This window comes from Anabrus simplex, chromosome 8 (assembly GCF_040414725.1).
Source record: "Anabrus simplex isolate iqAnaSimp1 chromosome 8, ASM4041472v1, whole genome shotgun sequence".
NCBI classification, from domain to species: domain Eukaryota; kingdom Metazoa; phylum Arthropoda; class Insecta; order Orthoptera; family Tettigoniidae; genus Anabrus; species Anabrus simplex.
Genome location: NC_090272.1, coordinates 141,541,779 through 141,564,664, shown reverse-complemented (window position 1 = coordinate 141,564,664; position 22,886 = coordinate 141,541,779). Strand labels below are relative to the sequence as shown.

Sequence of the window (22,886 nt, the reverse complement as noted above, 5' to 3'; positions counted from 1 at the left end):
TCGCCCGGAATGGCAAGTGTTGCTCATAGGGTCAGTCTTGCTGCAATAGCACTTTTTAAGCCAGTGAGGAAAGCAAAGGCAAACTACCTCACTCTTCATCTTGCCTAGAACACCTCATTTCGGCGCCGCCATCTATTGTTGTAATTTCCCTGTAACTGCACAATCGTTTATGGTTCTATGTGAGTATCCAACCTACCTCTCGGCTGGTGACCTAACAGACAATCACACTCATTTCTTTGGTGTAGAAATAGAGTTCTATGAAGATATCTTATGAGCAGGAAATGGAATAATACGAATCTCCTTTTTAACAATTGGCTTTACGTCGCACCGTCACAGATAGGTTTTATGGCGACGATGGAATATTAAAGGGCTAGAAGTGGGAAGGAATCGGCCGTGCCCTTAATTAAGGTACAGTCCCACCATTTGGCTGGTGTGAAAATGGAAAACCACGAAGAAACATCTACAGGACTGCGGACAGTGGGGTTCGAACCCACTATCTCCCGAATACTGCATACTGGCCGTATTTAACCGAAGGCAGCTATCGAGCTCGGTAAATAATAATATGAATCTAATTCATGATAAAACACATGACACTACGAACCATATCAGATTTTTTCTTTTTTTGCTTGTGGATTAACGTCTCACTAACACAAGTTTCCGGCAAAGCAAGGATGGTAAAGGGCTGGGATTTGGAAGGTAGTAGACATGGCTGTAATTAAAGTACATTCGCAGCATTTGTCTGGTGAGAAAATGAAAAACCACGGAAAACCATCTTCAGGTCTGACAGTGGTTGAATTCGAACCCACCATCTTAATGTTCCACGACTCTAATCGTACGACCAACTCGCTCCATTATCAGAAACTGCCTGAGTACAGAAGAACATTATTAAGTTGGCCCCTTTGACACCGATCTCCGGACACCCCAGACCGATTTAGAGGAAATAATAAAAAATATGAAGTTTAAGAAGCCTTACACGTCAATCATAGAGAGAGCTAAAATTTTCAAATAAGTATGTTAGAATAAACATGCATTGGTTTTTCTTTTCCTGAGAGTTACAGTCAGTGTTATTGCTTTCATTGATGTAGGAGTGCTCTACAGTAATAAGCTTACGAGTTACTTTTCTAAGAGGTAGACTTCATTTGTTTTACATTAAACCGACTTAGACAGACTTTATGGCTAGAGCCTTGCACGGATATCCGTGAATTTCCGCTAAGTTGGTGTCTTAGCGGATGCAAACTCTGTGGCAGTGCGGATAATTTTGCTCATAATTTCCAAATAATGAAGTTTATTGATTTTCATTTTAGATATACTCTTATTTTTGCTTGTGGTTAGGCGACCTTTGACATCGCTATGGGATAATGGTGATGTATAAAGAGCCTAACTGGCTCGTGCCGCATTAAAAGAAGGAAGAAACGAACAAAGGTCAGTACGTCGGTTGTTGTCGCAAGGGAAAATCCTTCATGAACTTGTCACTGTAGGGGGGCTTATGCTAGGTATCAGGCCTGTTGTATTATTTTAACAGATCTATCCGTTTCAATACCTTGGGTGTAATATATTGTAGATAATATTTACAATATCCACGGATAATCATGAGGATGTCGTATGGCTTTTAGTACCGGGATATCCCAGGATGGGTTCGGCTCATGCTGATGAAGGAGGTGCGGATGAGGATAATATTTTGTCTATCCGCGCATTCCTCTCCTTCTAGGGACGATGGGACAGGATTAGGACTGGAAAGGAAGCGACCGTTGCCTTAATTAATGTATATCCTCAGTATTTTCCTGGTGTGAAAATGGGAAACCACAGAAAACCACCTTCAGGACTGCTGACAGCGGGGTTCGAACCAACTATCTTCCGAATGCAAGATAACAGCTTCACGCCTCGACCCATGTAAGCTAACTCGCTGGGTAAGTAGACTGTACTCTACATGTATTTGTTATGTGTGATAAATTGTTTGTCATCTGTTAATACGTTTCAACCGTGTTTTATTCAGTATAAAGAAATTTCTGTGGACTAAGATTGTATGTTGTATTTGATTGAACTATCCCTCATTCTCTGGTTGGCCGTGCGTTTAGAGTCGCGTAGCTATGAACCTGATTTCGGGAGGTGGTGGGTTCGAATCCCACCGTCAGCATCCCTGAAGGTTGTTTTGCGGTTACGCACTTTAGTCTGGTAATGTTTTATTTTAGGTGGCAAAATTAAGGCCTTCAGGCCTTCTCTTCCATTCTAACCAGGCACTGAGATATACATACACTGACTGACAGAGCAAATGCAACACCAAGAAGGAGTGGTCAGAACTTTATGCCAATTGCAGGGTAGACTGACGTCACTGAGGTATGCTCATGATGTGAAATGCGCCGCTGTGCTGCGCACGTAGCGAACGATAAATGGGACACGGCGTTGGCGAATGGCCCACTTCGTACCGTGATTTCTCAGCCGACAGTCATTGTAGAACGTGTTGTCGTGTGCCACAGGACACGTGTATAGCTAAGAATGCCAGGCCGCCGTCAACGGAGGCATTTCCAGCAGACAGACGACTTTACGAGGGGTATGGTGATCGGGCTGAGAAGGGCAGGTTGGTCGCTTCGTCAAATCGCAGCCGATACCCATAGGGATGTGTCCACGGTGCAGCGCCTGTGGCGAAGATGGTTGGCGCAGGGACATGTGGCACGTGCGAGGGGTCCAGGCGCAGCCCGAGTGACGTCAGCACGCGAGGATCGGCGCATCCGCCGCCAAGCGGTGGCAGCCCCGCACGCCACGTCAACCGCCATTCTTCAGCATGTGCAAGACACCCTGGCTGTTCCAATATCGACCAGAACAATTTCCCGTCGATTGGTTGAAGGAGGCCTGCACTCCCGGCGTCCGCTCAGAAGACTACCATTGACTCCACAGCTTAGACGTGCACGCCTGGCATGGTGCCGGGCTAGAGCGACTTGGATGAGGGAATGGCGGAACGTCGCACAGTGTGCCGAATCCCCGTTCTAGGTGGAAAAAATTAATAACGTCGTTAATAGTGCCGGGATCCTATTAAAAGTTGGCACTATACCGTTTTCGAGGTCGCTGAATTCATGTCTGGCATCGTCTAAAGTGTACGATGTTCGGGGGTAAATATATAGGGGTGAGGGGCAAGGGGAGGTTTGAAAAATGACCGAAAGCAACAAAAGAATCGTCCATTTACGGGAGTAAAAACACGATTTGGATGTGTATATTATAGTTTATAACAGTGGTAAACATACTATTTAAAACTGGATAAAATATGAATAACAATGAGAATTTCAGTCCAGTATTCTTGTTATACCTTATTTGAGGGAATAGACGAAGGCACTGTATGTAAGTTCTTCCAGATTGAAAACGTATTTTAAATTGGTATTAAACATAGAACAAGGAAATATGAACAAAAAATAACATTTATTTTTTAAATAAAAATATATTCGTCAAAACCATAAGAATATTTCTTTATAGCAAAATTTCATTTTCGAGTCCTGTTAATGACGTAGTTCTAGTAAAACACACCTTACACACGAAAACAATTATATATATTATTTCCATATAAAAAGTCAAGATTACACTCAGAAACATTTCATAAAAGACGCGAAAGGATCATATTACAGTATTTATAACTGTCTCATCAATCTCATCCCGTTCACAATAACAACATGTCCAATGTTCATTCGTACCCTGATTCGTCTGTAGAGTCCAGAGAATCGTAGTCGTTGCTATACTGGTCTTCTTCATTTGATGTGAAAGGATCTTCGGAGTCAGCAAGTAACTCAATAGCTTCCATAGGTAGATTACCAGGAGTTTTACGTGGCATTGTTCGGTACTTGTGTATTAAGGGATTTGATGTAATCAACATCATCTTAAGCAAGTCTCTATTCGTTGAATTCCTGCTACATTTTCGAGTATGAAGTTCACGCAACCTCCAACAATCTTTATTTCTAGCTTCTTGAGCTTCTTCTTCATATAAAGTTCCTATTGGCACAAGAAAATGTTTAATTATTTGAGTAATGTGTACTAAAATGTTATGCACAGTTACGGGCATATAATACCATGGATATACTGTAGTTTAACATACAAAGCCGCAGTTTGCGCACCAAATTCCTTGAATTTATTCACATTTATTTCAGAGCCAGAAGAAAGAGCAGCTAGTATTACATGATATCTTTTTATTAAGCCTTCATCTTTTCCCGCTTGATCGAAAAGAACCTTCAGCAGCAAACGCGACTTCCTCCAAACTACGCGATTCGGTAATATCACAAACATTTTGCTTCTTCGTCTTTATGGACGAGTCCTTAAATTCCTTAGGGTGACGGCCGGCTTTGTCAGGGACACAACTTGTTTTCAGATCATACGCTGGATCAATGTCGTCTTGTTCACTTAACACGATCAAATCCGTCACATTTAATCTATCACATAATTTTTCTCGGAATCGTTGTTCTCTTCTTCCTGCACTCTCCCATTTTTGTTAATATTACGGGATATCAATTTAATTTTGTTTCTTAGCTCCTGAAATTGAGTGTCAGTAAGAGCTGTAGGCTCTAATTTATCCATAACATATTGAAATATGACTTCTAAACGCCCCTCTTTACGACATGACCGCCACGCGTTGAAATATTCTTCTCGCGGTAACCCCCACATAGGCACTGAAAATAAGAAAATAAACCATTATGCACATTCGTGCGCAACCAAACCACTACAGATCCTGAATCTACATTAAATTTCTCATCGAATGACGTTTAAAGTAAAGTGGCACTATGAGGCACTCGTAAAGTTTTTTTCGAGCCAATCCTAAAAACAATCTAATTTTCTACAACTGCTTCCTTTTACAACGCACTGTAAATAATTTATTCAGTGCAGAACGCTTGTATTATGCTTAAAAGTGAGAACATATACCTCTTTTCACTATTCCATGAGCCACAGAATACAAAACCTCGTTGAAATCACTAGAAACACAACGTTCGGTTCACTCTGACACCTCCTATCAACTGAGTTGATAACTGCCAGGAAGACGTTTCAGCACCTGTCCCCACCCTCGTACGCACCAGAAAGCGGAAAGAAAGACTGAAGGTCACCATCTGGTTTGTTCACTATCGAATGAGCCTGGTTTCGCTTTGATTTGCGACAGTGAATTTTTTCCACCTAGATATGGGATTCGACACACTGTGCGTCGTGTTCTCCTATGAGTCACGCTTCTGTTCTGTCAGTGATAGTCACCGCAGACGAGTGTGGCGTCGGCGTGGAGAAAGGTCAAATCCGGCAGTAACTGTGGAGCGCCCTACCGCTAGACAACGCGGCATCATGGTTTGGGGCGCTATTGCGTATGATTCCACGTCACCTCTAGTGCGTATTCAAGGCACGTTAAATGCCCACCGCTACGTGCAGCATGTGCTGCGGCCGGTGGCACTCCCGTACCTTCAGGGGCTACCCAGTGCTCTGTTTCAGCAGGATAATGCCCGCCCACACACTGCTTGCATCTCCCAACAGGCTCTACGAGGTGTACAGATGCTTCCGTGGCCAGCGTACTCTCCGGATCTCTCAGCAATCGAACACGTGTGGGATCTCATTGGACGCCGTTTGCAAACTCTGCCCCAGCCTCGTACGAACGACCAACTGTGGCAAATGGTTGACAGAGAATGGAGAACCATCCCTCAGGACACCATCCGCACTCTTATTGACTCTGTACCTCGACGTGTTTCTGCGTGCATCGCCGCTCGCTGTGGTCCTACATCCTACTGAGTCGATGCCGTGCGCATTGTGTAACCTGCATATCGGTTTGAAGTAAACATCAATTATTCGTCCGTGCCGTCTCTGTTTTTTCCCCAACTTTCATCCCTTTCGAACCACTCCTTCTTGGTGTTGCATTTGCTCTGTCGGTCAGTGTATATTACATAGTGCAATTCTGCACTAATTACATTTAATACAAATTAAATTAATAATAATACAAGAATAATGAGTGATGAGATTAAATTAAGATGAAATAAATTCGATATAATAAAAGGAAAAATTCTTAAATAACATCCTACATTTAAAAAAGAGGCAGTATATAAAATTTAATAACACTTGAAAAACAAAACGGTAAAGAATTTTTAACTAATCTTCCACCATGACATCCATGACAATAGAATGGTTGCGAGTAGCAGCATCAAGTTTAAAGATAATCCTTACTGGTGCTCAAAATGTATCCAAAGTGCTTCCTTGAAAGTGCGAATAGCGCTTAACCCTCTGATACGGGAAGGAGGTTGTACTCACGGCAGGCAATTACTGTGAATGATTTATCGTAGATGGGTAGATGGCAGTTCTATGGGTAGGTAAAGCAAGGATGGAATTATTAGAAGATCTGGTGTTGAGACTGTAATAAGGTATTTGAAAAATGAAGTAAGGTAAAATGGCTGTGAAGAATGAAAGAATTTATGGAGATGGCATAAGGTACGCAAAGTGCGGCGGATTTCTAGTCAGGGCCAAGATAGGTGGTTATATGAAGGAGTTACATGATCATAGATCCGTAGGTTACAGACATGTCTCACACATGCATTTTGACCACGTTGTAATCTACTCAATAACTTGCACCCAGCGTCTCTATAAATCGCGTCACAATAGTCGAAATGACGGAAAACCAGAGCTGCAACCAGCATTTTTGGAGTTTTTCAGGAAATAAGTATTTATACCCGCGCAGCATGTGCAATGCAGAGAATGTTTTCCGGGAGATGTTTGTAATATGCGTTTACCATGACATGCCATCATCGAAAGTAACGCCTAGGACTTTTAATGTTGAAGTGAATGGTATGTTAGTATTACATAACCTTATAGATGGAATCTCTGATCGATTGATCTTCGCAATTAATTTCTGGTATCCAAGGATGATTGCTTGCGTTTTTACGGGGTTTAACGTAAGACCACATCTCAAAGACCAAGAAGAAAACGATGTTAGATCTTGACTGATTTTGTCTATGGCTGAAAATATTAGATCTGTAGATGTGTGGAGGTACATCTTTTTCTAATACTGACCATTGGGGCACACCACACTGTACGGACCGCGAAATTGATTTGTTTTTATCCTATCTGTAACACACTGACGACGACCATGCAGGTGGGAATGCAACCAAAGGAGGGCACTGTCCGAGAAAAGGGGGAAATACAATTTCGAGAGCAAAATTTCAATGTCAAAACGGAGTCAAAAGCTTTGCTGAAATCTAGAAGTATCAAAACTATCACTTCCTTGTTGTCCATTGCTTCTCGAATGTCTTCTGTGACCTTTAATAGTACCGTTGCAGTACTGTGTGCTTGACGAAAACCATATTGTAGTGGTTTAAGTAAGTTGTAAGTCGTCATGTAGTTTGTTATTTGTCTATGAGCGATGAATTCTAGCGCTTTGGATACAGCAGAAAGAATGCAGATGTCTGTAGTCAGATTGTTCAGCAGGGGAAGCTACTATTTTTAGAGGACGTATAATACCGGCTTTCCATATTTCTTTTTCCTTTTTTTACAAGTTGTTTTACGTCACACCGACATAGACAGGTCTTATGGCGACGATGGAATAGGAAAGGGCTAGGAGTGGGGAGGAAGCCGCCGTGAAATTGGACACCATGGAAAACCATCTTCAGGGTTGCCGACAGTGGGGTTCGAACCCATTATCTCTCGAATACTGGATAGTGGCCGCAGTTAAGCGACTGCAGCTATCGGAAGAGTTAAATATGTTAATTAGTGCAGGTAATATCACATCCATAATAATTTTTATCATCTCTATTCCTATATCATCATTTCCTTTCGCCATTGATTTTAAGCGATTTATAGCAAACCTTGCTTGAGAATGGGTTGCTGGTCAGAAGTAGAAGGTTTCTCTATCTGTTCGTGTCTTTGCCTAATTCTCGTCTAGAATTTCCTGTTTCAGGGCTGCATTTAATGTGCAAATGCTGGGGCTGTACCTTAATTAAGGCCACGGCTAACTTCTTCCAAGTCCTAGCACTTTTCCATCCTTGTATCGCCGAAAACTTGCAATGCGTTTGTGTGACGCCAAACCACGAGAAAATTCTCCGACCAACCTGAATCCGTGGTCCCAGTTGATCGGACTTACCGAGGTTTTGCTGTATTAGTACGTTCAAGGTACTTCTCGAGTGAACTTCTTTTTGTTTTTAAGTATGAGCTGTGCAGCTTGCCGACATTTCGAATATATTGTAATCGTTATTATCAAAGTGACTCAAAAAGTAGGTCTAAACACTCGTAATTATATCCGCTTGAGGAGACTGGTTTCCTTTAATCAAGTGGAACGATTTCATTCACCATGACAATGAATAGGCTACTAGGACTATAGTATGCGCACCTTTTAAAGATACATGGACACCCTAGTGCTGAATCGGTCGACCTCGGGCATCTTCGAGATTCCTATTGACAACCTTTGAAACACAAACTATGAATCGTTTATGCATCGCTGTGCAACATCTGGCGTACACTTTACGTACTAGTACGGGCAGCATAGTACTGTTGTTGTTTACACATCATCATCATCATCATCATCTGTTTACCCTCCAGGTTCGGCTTTTCCCTCGGACTCAGCGAGGAATCCCACCTCTACCGCCTCAAGGGCAGTGTCCTGGAGCTTCAGACTCTTGGTCGGGGGATACAACTGGGGAGAATGACCAGTACCTCGCCCAGGCGGCCTCACCTGCTATGCTGAACAGGGCCCTTGTGGAGGGATGGGAAGATTGGAAGGGATAGGCAAGGAAGAGGGAAGGAAGCGGCCGTGGCCTTAAGTTAGGTACCATCCCGGCATTCGCCTGGAGGAGAAGTGGGAAACCACGGAAAACCACTTCCAGGATGGCTGAGGTGGGAATCGAACCCACCTCTACTCAGTTGACCTCCCGAGGCTGAGTGGACCCCGTTCCAGCCCTCGTACCACTTTTCAAATTTCGTGGCAGAGCCGGGAATCGAACCCGGGCCTCCGGGGGTGGCAGCTAATCACGCTAACCACTACACCACAGAGGCGGACTGTTGTTTACACAGCTACGCCAAACTATAGAATTCATGCTAGGAACAAGATTCGCATCGAGAAACGTTATATAATGTGTGTATTACACAGTTGTTGGCTTAAGATAATAAAGGTTTAAAAAATTCATATCGATCGATCATATTATCGATTCAATTCTGATTTCATTTCCATTCAGCTGGCAGTATTACTGGAACTGAGAGAGCTCCCTCCTTACTCCTCAGACCAGTACAAAGAAATATCGCTAAAAGGTGCGCGGACTATACCAAATATCGGTAACGTGACTAGCCGAACAGCACTATCCAACACGGATGAAGAATGGAGGTTAATTTTAACAGACGATGGAGATTTCAACAAGATTTTTCCTTCATTTTTGAAAACTTAGAAACTAGTTTTCTTTACCGCGTGGTAAGGGACATTGCATTTCCTCGGATATCAAAAGTGTCATTATTACACTTCGAGCAATTTGAGATAGTTTTGACGAGAATATGTCTAATTTCGAAACCGTACTGGAACCAAAGAGCGTTCCAAAAAAGAACATTTCCTTTTTTGGAAAATCAAATGATCATAAATTTCTCTCTCGGTCATGGCCATCCACCAACGGGTGCTAATTTCAGACGACCAACAGCCATAAAACGTAGCCTGTACGGTTGCTAGGTAACATTGTCTGGGCATCCATCCATACTTTACATCACAGACTGCACGGTTACTAGGTTACACTTCCGTAACGCAAATTTTCGGATAACCCCCATATTTATGTCAACATAAAGTTTTAAAATCTAAATAACTTGTAGGCAACGCGTGCGGTGACAGTGTTCAATATCTCATTGCAAAGAGAAAGGGCGAGTTCATTTAGAAACAACAGTTTTACCTCGGCATTACATTAGGTAATGCAATAGTGCTGCCATCTTCGGGTACTAAAATCTCTGCGCCGTGCGACTAACATGTTGTGAATCTTGTACAAAATAACTAGTGGAAGAACGAACATTAACGTCATCTACACGTAATATGTCACCTGAAGCTCATCAAGGTCATATCAAGGTAATCTCAAGCTCTTCAAGGTAATGTCAAGTTGGTGACGGGTTGCGACTGAAATCACGAAGAGTCGATTCGATATGCCTGAGGAATCGGTTACCCGATTCCGGAATCGGTTCTCAGGAACCAATAGCACCATACATGATGCAGGTACGTAAACACGTGCAGCACAGATGTGTCCTGTAATGTGATTTCGTTTTGGTTTATAACCAGGTCACTCTCCAAGCCATACCTGCTCTCATTATAGTGGATTGGAGAATATCTAAATATGGAAGCAATTTTAATGACCGTGCAGACCTTCGTTTCGAGGTATTTTGTAACTAAACGGTAAGTCATATCACAAAACGGATGGCACAATCTCCGTTCAATTTAGAGTCATCTACAACTTTGGTCCTATGCCTTTTTGTCGTATCTCTATCCCTTATACGTTGTATTTGTGTCTGTTTCTCAATTTTAGGTAAGTTTTGCAATTTTTACACACATAATTCATACTTTGAATAACTTACAGGAAAAATAGAATCATCACATTCTACACGGATATTGGCCCACCCAGTAGCCATATGTGAGCCATAGATTTGGCCGTATTTTTTGATTGTACGTACTTTTTGTGTTTTACACCTTATTTCCTAGTTTGACATACTTATAGGAAAAAATAGAGTCATCAAATTTCGCTCGCACATTGACACGACCAATTGCTATATGCGAGCCACATTTCATGATTCTACCTTCCGCATAAGTATGCGAAACATAATGTAAGGTGTTAATAATGTACCCAATTTCAGTCTATTCAAATACACTAACTCAATCGAACCCATAAATATGGAAGATACGAGAAAATGTTTTAGGACCGAACATATAGAGCGATAAAAGGAGCGTGTGATGGTGCAAACCGTTTGTTGATATGGTGTACCGTTTAGGAGCAGCAAATCTCGAAATGAAGGTAATGAAGGTAAATCAACTTCTAAAGCTTTACGTCGCACCGACACAGATAGATGGCGACGATGGTATAGGAAAGGCCTAGGAGTGGGAAGGAAGCCGCCGTGGCCTTAATTAAGTTACAACCCTAGCATTTGCCTGGTGTGAAAATGGGAAACTACGGACAACCATCTTCAGGGCGGCGGACAGTGGGGCTTGAACCCACTATCTCCCGGATGCAAAACAACATTTATACAGGAACCCGTGTTTTGAAACCTTTTGTTAGGTAGTGTTGAGACCTTTCTTTAGATTTTATACTAACGTTTAGTTATTAAAACATAACTCTTTGAATTAACATTACAGTATATCAGCACGAGATACAGCAAGTGTTCAAGGCAACGGTGCGCTATGAACTGCCTCATGCGTTGGAAGATGCCTGGAGTGTTCCTGACTGTGCCACAAGCAATTATTCTTGCGACTGGGTCCCCTTTCGATATTATTGTAGCTCGTATTTTATTTCCGTCTGTTCCTCTATGAATTAAGGGCATATCAGCAAGTCCTCCCAGTATGCCTTTTTTTTTTGCTAGGGGCTTTACGTCGCACCGACACAGATAGGTCTTATGGCGACGATGGGATAGGAAAGGCCTAGGAGTTGGAAGGAAGCGGCCGTGGCCTTAATTAAGGTACAGCCCCAGCATTTGCCTGGTGTGAAAATGGGAAACTACGGAAAACCATTTTCAGGGCTGCCGATAGTGGGATTCGAACCTACTATCTCCCGGATGCAAGCTCACAGCCGCGCGCCTCTACGCGCACGGCCAACTCGCCCGGTCCTACCAGTATGAATCTTTCCACGATGAAGAAGAGAAGATTAAAATGTACCATCCTTCAGATGAAATGAGTACAATATGCGTAAGCCTTCAAACGTTACCATAGCAATGTTAAGGCTCACATTAAATTTAAAAAGTAATTTTTCAAAGTCCCTCAGTGTCATATTCCTTTTTTTCCTCTTTTAATAAGAGACATGATTTAGAATTGTGTTATGGGTAGCAATAATGCGAAAGCCTGTAACTACTAAGCGGGGAATTTTTGGAACTGGTTTCCTGCTTGAAAATTGTTCATACTTCCCTGTATCAACCCCGAAAGTTTGCAACCTAATGAAAGCTCCACACTGTATATTTCATGAAGACTGATTCAAATTTTTCACAGACTGTTATCAGGTTTTTTTTTATAAATATAGATCTTCCCAACCCCCACTCCTAATTAGTGGTTGGTAACGACATAGTGTAAAAAGGATATTATCCATGGTCGGGAGCTTATCTAGGTCAGGGATAGGGGAAACAGTGCGGCTTACCGAAACACATCGATACTGCCACTACTGCAGTCGTTACGAGTAATCCCACCTGTATTAATGGGTACACAGAGACTGACCAGATTATTTTGCATAGTTTTCCAAATGCCTCCTTAATTTGATGGCTCATCGTACTTTTAGATGAAAATCCATCAAAGAATGCGAGGAATGCATTTATCCTCTTCTTGATGACCTCAGAGAATGGGGATTAAACATGTAGGTGCCTGCCCTAAATAGAAATGGCCTTAAAGTTAGTACCACCTGCCATTCATTTAGAAGGAACCCTAATGACTGCCTCTGTGAGGATGGAAATCTACCTTGGAGAAATTCTAGTGCTGAATATGGCACAGACAACGAGCTCGATAGCTGCAGTCGCTTAAGTGTGGCCAGTATCCAGTATTTGGGAGATAGTGGGTTCGAACCCCACTGTCGGCAGCCCTGAAGATGGTTTTCCGTGGTTTCCCATTTTCACGCCTGGCAAATGCTGGGGCTGTACCTTAATTAAGGCCACGGCCGCTTCCTTCCCACTCCTAGCCCTCTTCTGTCCCATCGTTGCCATAAGACGTATTTTTGTCGGTGCGACTTAAAGCAACTAGCAAAAAGAATATGGCACAGACACCCGGCCTTCGAACAGCAAGAATTGCTGTCATTTTAACGGAGATTTAGGTCCCTCAACAACAGGTACATGGAAATAAAAATGTTATGGGTATAACGCGTAGCCTATATCTCAGAGAATATTTAACTTACTATTACAGTATGTTTAACAATTTGTTTTACGTCGCACAGACACAGATAAGTCTTATGGCGACGATGGGATGGGAAATATCTAGGAATGGGAAGGAAGTGGCCGTGGCCTTAAATAAGGTACAGACCCAGCATTTGCCTGGTGTGAATATGGGAAACCACGGAAAACCATCTTCAGGGCTGCCAACAGTGGGGTTCGAACCCACTATCTCCCAGATTCAACCTTACAGCTGCGCGCTCCTAACCGCACGGCCAACTCACCCGGTACGATTATGTTTAATGTCTAAATTGTCATACAAAAAAATACTACCTATTTCAAAAAATCTGAAATGTAGTTTTCATGAAATAGGGCTTCAAAGTAAAGCAAAGTTTTCCGTGGTTTCCCATTTTCACACCAGGCAAATGCTGGATTTGTACCTTAATTAAGGCTACGGTCGCTTCCTTCCCACTCGTAGGCCTTTCCTATCCCTTCCTCGGCAAGATCTATCTGTTTCGATGCAAAGTAAAACAAATTGGAAAACAATTTTAAAAATGTAACGTTGCATACAGAGTCTGTTATAAAATGGCTCTGTGTTGACTCGCACGCTCAGTTAGAGGTTAGCTGACGTTGTGAATACATCGTGCACAGTTGTATAGAATAACAAAGTTAATAATGGAAAAGAAAAATTAGATTAGAATTCGGCAAAAACGTGCAAAAGTAAGAGTTGAAAAGAGAAAAGTGAATGATGAAGGAATGAAAGAAATGACGAGAAGAGCGTAATAGTTGCTACTATGAGAAATTGAAATAGCGAAAACAATGTAATAAGTAAGTCTCTGAATTGCTCAAAACATTGCGGCTGATGCAACAGTGACAGCCTACTGCCATTTTTTAAATTTGCTTTACTTCGCACCGACACAACCAGGTCTTCTGGCGACGATGGTATAGGAGTGGGATGGAAGCTACCGTGCCCTTAATTAAGGTACATCCCTAGCATTTGCGTGCAGTGAAAATGTGAAACCACAGAAAAAACATCCTCATGGCTTCAGATAGTGGGGTTCGAATCCACTATCTCCCAAATACACGCTGACAGCTACGTGACTCATACCTTGCAGCCACTTGCTCAGTAAAAAATACTGAAATTTTCTAGGCTAGTAATAATTAATAATATCGTGTGGCTATTTCTAGCCGAGTGCAGCCCTTGTAAGGCAGACCTTCCGATGAGGATGGGTGGCATCTACCGTGTGTCGGTAACTGCGTGTTATTGTGGTGTTATGTGTGGTGTGTGAGTTGCAAGGATGTTGGGGACCGCACAAACACCCAGTCCCCGGGCCATTGGAATTAACCAACGAAGGTTAAAATCCCCGACCCGGCCGGGAATCGAACCCGGGCCCCTCTGAACTGAAGGCTAGCACTCTGACCATTCAGCCAACGAGTCGGACATTCTCTAGGCTTAAAACGTCTAAATGTTATGGAGAGGCATTAACCAAACTGTGTTTATCTGACAGTGGAAGTGTCACACCTTTTATGCTGAAACCTACCTTTGGTGCCAGGCTGAGTCGCTCAGACTTTTAAGGCGCTGGTTTTCCGAGCCCAAGTTGGCAGGTTGGATCCTGGCTCAGTCTGGACGTATTTGAAAGTACTCAAATAAGTCAGCCCGATGTCGGTAGATTTACCGGCACTTAAATAAATTCAACGGGACAACATTCCGACACCCCAGCCTGCCCGAAAACCGTAAAAATAGTTGGTTCGACGCACGACCATTATTATTATTATTATTATTATTATTATTATTATTATTATTATTATTATTATTATTATTATTATGTCCGGCTCCATGGCTAAATGGTAACCGTGCTGACTTTTGGTCACAGGGGGACCCGGGTTCGATTCCCGGCAGGGTCCGGAATTTTAACCATCATTGGTTAATTTCGCTGACACGGGGGCTGGGTGTATGTGTCGTCTTCATCATCTTTTCATCCTCATCACGACGCGCAGGTCGCCTACGGGAGTCAAATCGAAAGACCTGCACCTGGCGAGCCAAACTTGTCCTTGGACACTTTCGGCGGTAAAAAAAGCCAAACGCCATTTCATTTTCATGATTTTTATTATTATTATGTCTAACTCTTTGGCTGAATGGTCAGCGTACTGGCCTCAGGATCAGAGGGTCCCGGGTTCGATTCCCGGCCGGGTCGGGGATTTTAACCTTCATTGGTTAATTGCAGTGGCTCGGGAGCCGGGTGTTTGTGCTGTCCCCAACATCCCTGCAACTCACACACCACACGCAACACCACAATAACACGCAGTTACCTACACATGACAGATGCCGCTCACCCTCATCGGAGGGTCTGCCTTACAATGGCTTCGCCCGGCTAGAAGTAGTCACATGGAATTATTATTATTATTATTATTATTATTATTATTATTATTATTATTATTATTATTATTATTATTGAAACTTTGAAATACCGTACTTCAGAAGCTGTGTGGCATTACATGTGGCTCCTCGGTTGACACAACCGCCCTCACTCTGGTCTTCTCAACAGCTGAGTATTGCTCTCCAAGGCGGTTCAACAGCAGCTATACGAAACTTATTGATACTCAATTGAATCAGGAAATAAGAATTGTGATTGCCACAGTCAAATCAACGCCTACATTATGGCTATCGGTACTGAATCACATTCCATCAGTAGAACTGAAACGTAACCATGCCTTGGTTTTGTTTTTGTTTTTGTTTTCAAGTTGCTTTACGTCGCACCGACACAGATAGGTCTTTCGGCGACGATGGACAGGAAAGGGCTAGGAGTGGGAAGGATGCGTTCGTGGCTTTATTAAGGTACAGCCCCATCATTTGCCTGGTGTAAAAATGGAAAACCACGGAAAACTATCTTCAGGGCTGCCGGCAGTGGGGTTCGAACCCACTATTTCCCGAATACTGGATAATGCCCGCACTTTAGCGACTGCAGCTATCGAGCTCGGTGCCTTGGTTTGGGAGTATAAGAAGTTAAATGCCAACGGCCATCTACCAATACACCAGGAAATAATTGCTGCTGAAACCACAAGATTACGTAAAAGGTCGTCGAGCATACCTTTCCAGTTACCTATATTGTACAAAGAAGTATTGTAATTCTGTTCGTACTATACTAGACAAATTTCAGGGCAACAACCTGTGTTGGCATTACAAACACGGAGTTCTAAACCTCAGTTCATATTCTGTGATAATGGTGGTCATTTACATTTCACAGCAACTGAAACTGAACCAACAGTTTCTACTTAAGGTCTAAACTGTATCTTGTACACGTCTTTATTTCAAACTCAGGTATTGTCCTTTCTGTAATTAGGTACAGCACATTATTTGGCGGAGTGAAAAAACGGCTACTCTTCTCGTGAATGTATAGTGTACAGCTTTAAACGTTACGAAGAGTGTAGGTAGCACTTGTGAAATGTGTCGTCGACGACCGGTTCCAGGTAGTTTCCAAGAAATATTCAAGAAATTAAACTGATTTGATCCTACTTCTGCAGCTCTGTTAAGGTCCATATGATCAAACAATTACTGTACTTTTTGTAAAAGTTGATCTTGCAATTCCATGTTTTCATCAACATAGGTGGTATACTTTTTAGGTATTATAAGCCTGGACTAGCAGACCTGTGCTGAGACAAACAGGTAATGGAAAAATACAAACATAACCGCTAAGGTAATTGATCTGACGAAAGGGTATCAGAATTAGAAAACAAAGATTCCAGCTAAATTCGTTCAGTTACAAAACTAGCAATTGGCTCTTCCTTCAATTCTATACTATCTGTAACGCTTTATTTTTCTCCTCGTGGCAATATTGCTAGAATATCATACGCTTGTTATTATTCTCCGTACCATAGCAACCTCTTCCAGCTTCATTTATTCATCATTGTATTTTGGGGATACGATATCCTTTGTTTTCGGAGCGTGAGGAAGCTGCAACCCGCCACGCAGATGAGATAGGCGAGTAAACTAAACACAATTTCATTAGGAGCTAGGAGACAAAGAACGAACTGTTGAATGATGCTGCAGTTCAGAACAGGCCTACTTGTCTGCCAGGGTTGTAAGTGTTGCTGTTTAGCCACACGGTTATAAAACTCAACCTCTCCACCTGCAATGTTTCTAACCTGGATCTATGAAAGTTTGAAATCTCGGACTCCGGAGCGAATTTAATTTGCAACCCAATAATTTATTGTTGCTAATTCCTATCAGAGAATAGAAACATCATTGATAATTGTCGCTGTGCACCTTTGAATGTTCAGCCTCTCCGACAACTTACTTTATATAATGCGGAGAGAATGAATCGGCTTGTCGTACGGACACTGTTGGTTTTACGTACCACTAACTATTGTTACAGTTTTCGGAGATGGACAGTAATAATTAATAAATATTATAATTAATTATAATTAATAAATATTTGAACTTCGATACCACGGGGTGAACAACAGATAGATTATTATTATCGCTTGTGAGAATGATGGTATTCTCCTTTGTACTGCTACGGGTAATAAAACTTAAGAACTTGAAATTCATATCGTCCCATCAGTGAGTGAACCACTTCTCCAAGTATGGATTCATATTCTATAATTCTAACTCTTTCCCAGCTTTCTCATCAGGTGGTAAAACCGTCTTCAGTTTATTCACAAGTACAGTATGTGGGTTCGATTCCCTGTCAGGAGGCTGAAAATTTTTGAAACGAGACCCACTTATGGAGAGGCAGGCACATGGCCCTAACGTTGACTCAGTCTACACCGTAAATGAATATCAGATTAATTCATAGCGACAAAGGAGGCTGTACATAGGGCTAACCACACTATTCCACTAATTGCCTAGTATAAGGACAGCGAAATTCTTTACCTTTCACTCATTCACGGGCTTTCAGTCCTATACTAAGGGGGCTTTCGTTCGCATCCTAATTCTTTATGGTTTGACAGATGCATGTTGAATATTGGAACTCCTTCCACTTTCTTTCGTATACTTTCGAACGAACATAGCACAGAATAGTTCCTTCTTCTTCCCTCCACATTCTGCTCCCTGGTCACAGGATGGCCGAGTGACATCACCACTTATAAAGGACCCGGCCGTGGTTCGAATTCCGGCAATGAATGTGGGATTTTTAAAATTAAAATTATATTCCTGTAGATTGCTTCACGTAGAACGGTCACTTAAAACTACATGTTTCTTCTCCTTCTTCTTCTTGTTTTCCTTTGTTTCTTTTTCCCTACCTCACTGTAGGATAATAATAATAATAATAATAATAATAATAATAATAATAATAATAATAATAATAATAGTTTCATTTCCTACTAAATATGTTTATGGCCTTCAGAAAACCTGAGGCCGGAATTTTGTCCCGTAGGAGTTCTTTTGCGTGCTGGTAAATCTACCGACACGAGGCTAACGTATCTGAGCACGTTCAAATACCACCGTATTGAACCAAGATCGAGCCGCCAACTTGGGCTGAGAAGGTCAGAGCTTCCACTGTTTGATTGCTACTCCCTCAGCCAGACAGTTAAGTAACACAACGCATCCTGCGAGTGGTTATTTATCTTATCACTTCACCTTATAAAGTGTTCGACTCGTTGTCTGAATGGTCAGCGTACTGGCCTTCGGTTCAGAGGGTCCCGGGTTCGATTCCCGGCCGGGTCGGGGATTTTAACCTTCATTGGTTAATTCCAGTTGCCCGGGGGCTGGGTGTTTGTGCTGTCCCCAACATCCCTCCAACTCACACACCACACATAACACTATCCTCCACCATAATAGCACGCAGTTACCTACACATGGCAGATGCCGCCCGCCCTCATCGGAGGGTCTGCCTTACAAGGGCTGCACTCGGCTAGATATAGCCATACGAAATTATTATTATACCTTATAAAGTACAGAAAGGTGACAGGCATCTAGGTTATATGATCGAGTACACACAGTCAGCCACGTATTTTAAAACAAATAAATTCGAAGCGGGAGAGCTGGGTACGTGCTTCGGGTCACGCAGCTCTTTTCTTGCGTTTGGGAGATTATGGTTTGTCTGCTATGAAGATGGTTTTCATGGTTTCCCATTTTCGCACCAGGCAAACGCTGAGTCTGTACGTTAATGAATGCCACAGTTGCTTCCTTCCAGATCCTATTCCTGCCGTATCCCATCGTCGCCATAAGACCTGTCTGTGTCATATGGTGTAAAACAAATAACAATAAAAAATTCGAGATATAATAATAAAAATAATAATTTGACACTGAATGGGTGACCTGCGCGTCTGTGAAGATTGAGCCCTTAGTAACATGAATTATAATGCCGACAACAACACATAAACCCAGCCCTCGAGCCAGACAAATTAACTAACGAAAGTTGAAACCTCCAACCCAGTCGGGAATCGAACCCGGGAGCCCTTGTACGCTAAAAATTTAGCCATCGATCCAGACAATCATAGATATGCAAGGATTTATATTCATAAGCATCCATTTCATGGTAAAATCTCCCTATGCTCCAACGTAATTTGTGATTTTGTAGATGAAAGGATTTTATATGAATAGCATTACTATCTCACACCGAATTATGGCTTACTTGTGATTCAGTATCAACAGTGTAGGGAAAGGAGAGGATCGGTCTCTTGCTCAGGTGAGACCAAGTATTCGAAGGTAATAGCCTATGTCTTGTGAGGCATTTGTTATCAAAGGAGCTGTTAATGAGTATTCATCAGAAACTACACAGAGTATAAAGCTTTCGTGTAGCGCCTTCCCAAACAGCTTATGCTTGAGGTAATACAAGCAAAGGAGTACTTATATCTGCGTGAACAGGGAAATGTGTAACAAAACATGTCGCACGTTCACGTCTACAATATGTTGATGATAATAGAACACTTCTCACGCGGAAAGCACGACTGGGGACAAGGGATGGATGGTCCTGTTGGGTTTCCGTGACAACATCGCTAGGTGCAGGTATGACTTTAGGAGAATTGAAATACATATTAAATATTAAGTTCAAGGTCCGTCTCTGAGGTGTAGTGATTGGGGTGATAAGCCCGGGTTCGATTCCCAGATCTGCCGCGAAATTTGAAAAGTGGTACGAGGGCTGGAACGAAGTCCACTCAGCCTCGGAAGGTCAACTGAATAAAGGGAGGATCGATTTCCGCCTCCGCCATCTTCGAAGTGGTTTTCTGTGGTTTCCCGCTTCTCCTCCACGCAAATGGTGCCTAACTTAAGGCCACGGCCGATTCCTTCCCTTCTCTTTGTATATCCCTTCCGATCTTCCCATCCCCCACAAGGTCCCTGTTCATCCTAGCTGGTGAGGCCGCCTGGGTGAGGTACTGGTCCTCCTAGCCAATTACATCCCCCGAGCCAAAGTCTCTCGCTCCCGAACACTGCCCTTGAGGCGGTAGAGGTGGGATCCCTCGCTAAGTCCGAGGGTAAAAGCTCCTGGAAGATAAATGGATTAAGAAAGAAATTCACTACGATTGTATTTATTAATGGCCGATTTCAACAACGGCAAAATACGAATGGCATCGTAGTGGGCAATCATTAGCATGTCAATAAATAAATGTATATCTATAAAATCAAAACTAACTTTGTTCGTTCATTCGTTATACAAATCCATACTCCTCCGCTGATCAGTACGAAAATGTACACTAAGGCGCAATGAGACACTCCGGCAGGTCGTAAAGGTAGGTATATATTGCCAAATTCAAATTTGAATTCCATGAAAATGGGCACAAAATAAAAAATATCGAATTGTTCGTAGAAGGACAGGACACGGCTAATTTTACGCACCTCACTGTGAGAAGCAATACTCTCTACGTTCCGGCTGTATCCCGAAAATACTTTAATCTTCTAAAGTCAACCGTTCCAGAGATATTTCCAAATAATGGTGTCAGATTTCCTTACGGTAAAATCAAATGATCATAAATATGTCCTATATGCCTCTCAAACATGGCTATTTAAGAATCTCATCATTGTTCCATATTGTCTTTTGAGTAAAGAAAATATGTCATTTCAGTAGTCTACCTTGGTCAATAAATAAGTGATGTTCTGATAGCAAAGACAGTGAATTCGAATACGGAAGTCCAGCAGTAGGTTAAGGATATCATTACGGTGACTACTCGTCTCTCCAGTAGCAGTTGTATGGGCAGGACCAGGTCTTTAGTGGGCTACGCATGTCGCGAATTAGTTTTTGTTCTTTATCGGTGATAATAAATAATACAGCATCTTGTATCCTTATTTAGTACAAATTTCAGTCGAACCCTTAGGCCCATATTCAAAAACCGGAGTAAGAGATTTAATCTTGTTTTAAAGCTAAGATAACCGAGATAACAGTGACATTTGTATTCACCAACAACATTATCTCGGTTTAACATTTTACCTGAGAGAGGTTGGCCGGTAAAACAGGAAATCTAAGATAATAGCCTTTCAGGATGGCAGCTCATAGACAGCTAAAACACAACCTCTGACAATAAATAGTCCTGTACAGTCAACATAGATGAACAATGCACGACAGTGACGTTACTGTCCTTCAAAATAGTCCCCTCCCATAACAGCGCACTGCTGATATCGGTGATACATGTCCTTGAAGCTTTTCAAGAAGGCCTCCTTTGGGATGGTGTTCAAAAGCCTCGTCACGTTTCGTCAGATGTCAGGAATATCGTCAAATCTCTTTCCTTTCAAAGCGAGTTTGATGCGTGACTTTTCGGCTCTGACCTTTTTCCGACGAGGTGATCACAGAGAACGCCATTCCATGCTTTGCCGTTTCGTTTCAGGGTCGTACCTGAGACACCAGGTTTCATTCTCAGTGACAATGCAGTTCAAAAAATGTGGTGTCGCATCCGTCGTTTCAACAAAATCCTGTGAAGCCTGTAAAAATGCCTGCTTCTGATCGTCAGTTAAGTGATGTGGCGCAAGACGAGAACACGTTTTCTTCTTCCCTAACTTCTGGGCAACGATTTTTCGCAAGGGTTCACGGTCAATCTGCAGTTCATCCGGTATCATGCGCACAGTTAATCGCCGATCGTTCGTGATTAATGTCCTCACCTTCTCAATGTTTTCGTCACTGACGGCGGTCGCCGGTCTTCCGCTACGGGGGTTGTCAGAAACACATTCCCGGCCTCCTCGAAAACGGGCGAACCACTCGTACACCCACACTTCAAGGATAGTGATTGATCTTGATAAACACGTACCAGTATCGCATGCGTTTCTTTCAGTATCTTGCGAAGCTTAAAACAAAACTGTACATTGATCTTTTGGTCGTTCATGTTCTTGTTCGCAGTTCGGAACCAACGCACTAAACACGCACTGTGTCAAACAGGTCTTACACGGCACACACACGATGCTCAACTGAACAACGTTGGGAGCAGGTGGTCAAAACCTGCTGCTACGCAGGTGCAGCGTAGTGTGTCGCCTGTGTTGCCAGATCGACGGTTCTGACTTCATACACCGAACTTTATTGTCACAGATTCTATTTAACTGAAAGAGAAAATCACAGCGTTAAGGAATGTAACCAAGATTGTGCAATAAAACGCCCTAGGTGGATAAAAAGAACGCGCTACATACTTTGAAGACTACGATGACACTAATTTTGAAACGCACCTTAGGTTATCTAAAGCTTCGACACTGACAGTGTTTTGATGTTTTACAATTAAACATATTGTATACACAATTATGACTTTTTACAACGATACTGATATATTAATATGCTTCAAAATAAAATACCTTTCATTAATAAATACTTGCATTTAATTATTTCCAAATATTACCATTTGGTGACTGATCACGATAATGTGCAAAATATTCACACGGGTCAGCTAGTTTCTTTTCCTATTCTCAATGATGTTAATGCTTTCTGCCACCAAATTCAATAACAATTCACTCTCTTGGAAAGTCATATTGC

At 42.3% G+C, this 22,886-nt stretch overlaps 1 protein-coding gene across 1 annotated transcript in view; it reads left to right on the top strand.

The window, feature by feature from the left end:
* LOC136879341 (potassium voltage-gated channel subfamily KQT member 1) overlaps positions 1-22,886 on the top strand; it is a 916,827-nt gene that overhangs the window by 385,300 nt on the left and 508,641 nt on the right. The window lies entirely within an intron of this gene.